The sequence below is a fragment of the Carlito syrichta genome, unplaced genomic scaffold (genome assembly GCF_000164805.1).
Source record: "Carlito syrichta isolate Samal-C Ts95f unplaced genomic scaffold, Tarsius_syrichta-2.0.1 Scaffold308819, whole genome shotgun sequence".
NCBI lineage: Eukaryota > Metazoa > Chordata > Mammalia > Primates > Tarsiidae > Carlito > Carlito syrichta.
The window spans coordinates 1,206,309-1,212,308 of NW_007252915.1; positions in this window are offsets into that span (position 1 = coordinate 1,206,309).

The window sequence follows — 6,000 nt, forward strand, 5'->3', positions numbered from 1 at the left end:
TAAGACATTCCTACTAAAGAAGGTGTATCAGAACACAAGTTTGATAACATCAATATCCTGATTTTTAAAAAATTATTATTTGTTACCTTTAAAACTGTTAAACGTAATGAATTGTGTTTCACACCATGGCAGTGACCAGATAACTCAGCTAGGTTGTTTCTTGGACAAGAACTATAGTTCATATTTCTTACATTTCCCTCATCACCTAGAATAGTGCCTTGTGCAGAGTAGACACATCCTTTAAATCTTAATTTAACTTTAACAAATTACACAACTAATTGTCCAAGATTGATATGTTTTTGACAGGCAGAAGAAACAGTTAACAACAGAAAAGACACAGGACCTGTTAAAAATGGACCAGTTCTGTCTACTTTTGTACTTTTCACAATAAACATTCTTGTGGAAAGATGACCAAAAATCTCACCAGCTTCAAAGAGGAGCGGTGTATTCAGCTCTTTATATTTACTTATATTAATAAGCTTTTTTTTTTTTTTTTTTTAAGTCCGAGTCTCATTTGGTCACCCAGGCTGGAGTGTGTGGCACACTCACAGCCACCCCAGCATCTACCTGCTGGACTCAGGCAATTCTTCCACCTCAGTCTTCCAAGTAGTTGGAACTACCGGGACATGCTACCATGCCCTGCTAATTTTTTCATTTATTGTAGAGACGAGGTCTCACCAAGTTGCCCAGGCTGGACTCAAACCCCTGGGCTCAGGCAGTCCTCTCACCTTGCTGGGATTACATAAGAAGTTTTTGATAATGGCAACCATGAATCTTCAGGGAAAGTTTGTGTTATTTGGTGTATCTTTTAATAAAATTTCTATAATACACTTTTGAAATGTTTTCATACAAAATGGTTAACATTTTAAAAGTGTATATTATGCAGTGGTCTGTTTGGTTATATGGAAAATTCATCTATGGAATGCCTCAATCTCTGACAGTGTTACTTAAATGAAGCACCACTGAATTTAATGACAGTATTTTACCTCTACTATCGTTTGGGTAAGCTGAAGAACTTTAGTAAAATGAGATATAAATGTTGTATTGAAAGCAGACTTTAAACATACTTAAGATTAAAACCTTATAGTGCTGTGCTTATAGCATGCACTATATCTCTACATATGGTCATGCTTACAGTTTTAAACACTTGCTTAAAATTTGATTTCTCATCAACACTTTTATTTTATAGTAAGTTCTGGTAATTTTGCTTTCTATTTAACATTCCCTGCAAATCCTCTCTTGCTAGAAACAACAGATTAAAACCAGACTGGCAGTTGGGGAGCAGTTTCTATTGCAACCATGTGTGTCAAAAGAAAGGATTAGGTTTCCTTGTCCAGGAACATCAAGGGAAGCCTCCACCTCTGCAGACACACCTCTATTCCTTAGTAATGAAGAGTTTATACCTAGTTAGATTTAAGTGGGATAAGGGAAGAGTTTAAATCTACCCTGAGCTCAAGTAGTATAATCAGCCCTAAAGTCTCAAAAGTATCCAATTTTGTTTCTCTAATTTAATTCTAAGTGTCAGGTTGGTGTTAGATGCTGATGGGGGTAATGGAGAGTTGCCCTACACGTTTATTCACTTAAAGAAGAATTTTACAGACTGCAAAGACGAGAGGGCAATTGCATTTAAAACTTACTTAAAGCACAGCTCATTTACCCCTGACCTTTCATTTATATTGCATGTTTTTTTTCTAATATAGGGTAGGAGATTCCATAATAAAAGCAAACTCTTCTCTTCACAATTATGGTGTACAGCTACAGTTTTCCAGCCATACCATCTTATGCTGGATCCATCACAAGGAACCAAATCAAAGGAGGGCAGATTCTACCCCTGAGTGACATGACCTCCAAGAGTCACTAAAGTATATGGGAAACTTTAATAATGATTCAGAGATTGTTCTTTTTTCACTTGGCGTAACTCAAGTTCTACTCCTCATTTTATAGCTAGTGAAACGGTCCACAGATACTAAGTACCTTGACCAAAATCACACAAGAAGTAAGAGCAGAAATGAGAAGAAGCTTGAATCTCCAGCTGAGTTTTCTGCTTCAAGTGACACCATTGTAAAGCTGAAGAGCTAAGGCTGGGTCTGGTCCAAATGGAGAAAGGGTTCACATAAAGCCAGTCCTTGTGTCAGTCTTCAGATTCAGAACAAGCAAATGTCCGATTTTTAAAAGACTGGTGCCCCCCCTCACCACTAATGTTAAAAGATGCAACATTTTTTCTGGTAGCTTTTGGGGGATAGAAAATTATAGCATCTTAGTGTAAGGACAAAAGTCAGGCATATCTTATCTTTGGGAAGACTTAAAGGGTCTCGAGAGAGGTATTGCTGTCTTTTTCTTTCTGGAAAATACCATCCAGCAAAATCAAGGAAGAGACTAAATGATGTGAATAGTAAAATGTGATTTTCTTTCGAAGTACCTTTATTTATTTATTTTTTTAATGAAAGAAGGCCACAATTTTGATGTTTCCAGATTCAGCTTCTTGCCTTAAGGACTGTGTTTCCTACTCCAAAACAATGAAGATGTTTGGATGAGAGTTAGGAGAAGGTAGGGAGGTGAGAAGAATCAGAGCAGACACAAGTAAATAATTTGCATGTGTTAAACTTCAGAATACTGATTCCATTACTTGTAGAGTTCTTAGTGGGCAGTACCAAGAAAAGTGCTGATTACATAGAAATGTTACAGGCCCTAGAATTCCTGATAATAGTTAGTGTTTTATCACTTCCAAATGGCCATGTCAACATTAGAATACAGTTCTCTCTCTTCTTTCTTTCTTTTTTTTTTTTTTCTTTGAGGCAAGGTTTTACTCTGTCATTCAGGCTAGAGTGCAGTGGCACAATCTCAGGTAACCACAGCCTTGATCTCCTGGGCCCAAGCAATCCTCCCTCAGCCCCTCTCCCCAAGTAGTTAGGACTACAGGTGTGTGTCACCACACCTAGCTAATTTTCCTATTTTTTGTAGAGACACAGTCTCACTTTGTTGCCCAGGCTAATCACAAACTCCTGGCCTCAAGCAATCCTCCCACCATGGCCTCCAGAAATGCTGAGATTACAGGCATGAACCACTGTGCCTAGCCAAGAACAGGTCTTTAAAGAAGGCAGACAGCTCCCATATGTATGGATCTAGAATAGAGGATAATTTTGGAGAATTTTAAGAGACTGTTTCAATGTTCCCCATCCAACTGTTCATCCTCAGTCTTAGGATATGTTCCTTGGAGGAAATGGATCTTTAAAATAAGCAAAATGGAGCCTTGAAAGTGTATTTTACTTCGTTGCTTCTCTTTATATGGTGTATTTTTCCAGGTGGTGTGGCCCTAAGGACAAGGTCTATATGCTGTCCACACACTTATTCCATCTTTTGCTCCCAAGCTGCTTTGTAACTGGGAGAACAGGCTTCCCACTTCAAAGTTTGTCTTTCATAAAAATATCTCCAAAAAGCTTCCTGGAGTAGCTTTTAGATAGGCTCTTTTCTATTTTGTCTTTGCAATCAAATGCCATTACATCCCATCCAGCACCATATCTATGATGCTAGGATTCTAGCTATGTCTACTGAAAGTAAACACATTGCTTAGATCATGATCTTTCTAAAAGCAAGATCAAAAGATATCTTTGTCTCTCTAAAAATAGGGTCTTAACCTCACTGTTTCAGTCAAATTCCATTTCAGCCAATCACATCCCATTGAACTTCCAAAACCTACTGACAATTGCAATCAGACATGTTTTTCTTGGCTTTTTCTCTTTAGTAAGTAGGACTGAGCATGATCTTGGAGAAAATCTGCATGCTGATGCATTACTGATCACGATATTTCCTATGTACCTTCATATGCCTCTTTTTCCTCATATGTAAAATGAACGAAAACAAGGAGGGCTGGATGACAGCATTAAAATTCTCGTGCTTCTAGACACTCGTTTCTGACTTGTCCCAAATTAAAGTAATTTGGTGATATAGAAATAGATATTACAACCAGGATCCTCATTTCAGAGAATATCTGCTGACCCCATGGTGGAAGGTACTGAGATGCAGATACTGAGAATGGCCTCAGATTTTTTTCTCAAGACTGTTCTTCTGGCAGCTGTCTCAACCAAGTAAAATTGGCCCTACTTGTCATCCTGGCATAACAGGTTTAGGTTTATAAAAGACAGAATATGAAACTTCTCAGACAACTGTGAATATAAAGTGACTTTCCACAGATCTCTTTGCAAAGTATAAGCAGGAAGAATATCTTAACCTGTTTCGTTCTCTCTAGCTACTTTAGGTAATCGTTTCCTTTGTTCACAATGGTATTACTTTCTGCTCTTTGCTCAGAAATATGTTTATTGACTCTAACGCCTAATTCCGAACCCACCTCCTGAACCCTAATCCCAGCGGTAACCCTAACTCAAACTGAACTCCTAACTTCCAAACTCCAACCTCAATGCCGAATCATTAACCCTAAAAACTAACCCCTGCCTGACCCCTAATCTAAATCCTAACGCATCCCCTAGCCCCCCCCAAAATATATGCTTATTTTTTAATTGCCATTCGCTGTGATTTGTATGACAGCTGCTAGCCCAAGAAAGAGTTAAAGAACATGACTATGTAACAGTTGCGTGGCCTTTAGGAGTGCAATGGAGCCACTGTCCCCCCACAGCTTAGCTGGTATGGGGAACAAGTTACGTGTGCTGGGGGGGGGTAGGGCAATAAATAAATACCCCTTCCTCTTTCTCCTCTCACCCTCTGGTCTTTTGATCTTTTGGTTCCTCCCATTTGATGAGCCTCAGGGCAAAGAAATGTGACTTGTCTGGTCCATAATGGCCAGTCTCTCCCCACCAGCCTTGCCCCCCTCCCCAGATGCACAGAACAGGATGCAAGATGGTAGACAATGGACTTGGAAAGCGAAATGGAAATATTCAGTATAGAACTACTATCTATTTATAGAACTAGAAATATAACCAACTTAATTATGAAAATGTGATAAAAATTAAGTCCTTTTAGGATAATTTTCTAACCAAGCATTAAACTTCTTGAAGGCAAGACTTTTGTCTTCATCTCTGACTCAGAGTACTTGACACATCAAAGAGGGGCTCAATAAATATTGGCAGATTGATCAAATGAACAAATCAACACATGGGAGGGGGAGGGAGAATCATGCAGTGGTATATTTTAAAGATAGACAGTGCAGGGAATTGGGGGAAAATTTTTTTGAACCTAAGATAAACCCTGGAAGCATTTTTTAATTCTCTGATATATGCATGCTTTCTTGTGGTTTGCTCTTTCTGCTAAAAAGCAGAATGCATAAAATATTCTGATTAGTTAAGGGTTATTACTTAGGTTCCAACTAATGTTTTATATATAAATCTAAATTACTACTCTTCCTCTGTTCTGCTTCCCTTTCTGCTTAGCAAAATCCCTGTGGGAGAGAGTGGCATTCCTGTGGTGGGCAAAATAATTTCTACGGAAATTTTTCAAAACAATTTCTGTAAACACTATGTGAAGATATGATTTATTTCTGGATCCAGTCCTTGTGCTTGCATCATCTTCCAATTTAGCATTAAGCTCTCTGTCTGCCAGTGTCTCTTTTTAAGGCTCTGTTCATATCAGTTGTAATCTAAGAAGGTAAGCGTCCATTAAGAGGGCTGAGGCAGTAGGAAGCAGGAGAAAAGTGATTGTGTTCCAGGGAGGCACTGGGTGCACTGAAAAGAATATGGAACTTTATTTCCTGTCCCAACTGTGTTGTCACAGTAAAGTAACATTAGAAAGTCCTTAATTTTTGAGCCTACTTTTTTTTAAGTCTGAAAAAATATGGGAATGTTTGAATCAGATGGCTCTCAAGGTACTTTCCAGCCCTTAACATATAAGCTTATACTCATGTAAGTTTTGTTACATTTTTAATTCAAGAATCATCCAGTATTTTGGAAATGTACCTACAGGATAACAGGCTGAACTGTCCTCTAAATTTGACAGATGGTCTCACTGGGACCTCAATTATTCTTTAATTATTACTTTGTGAATCTGTGGACG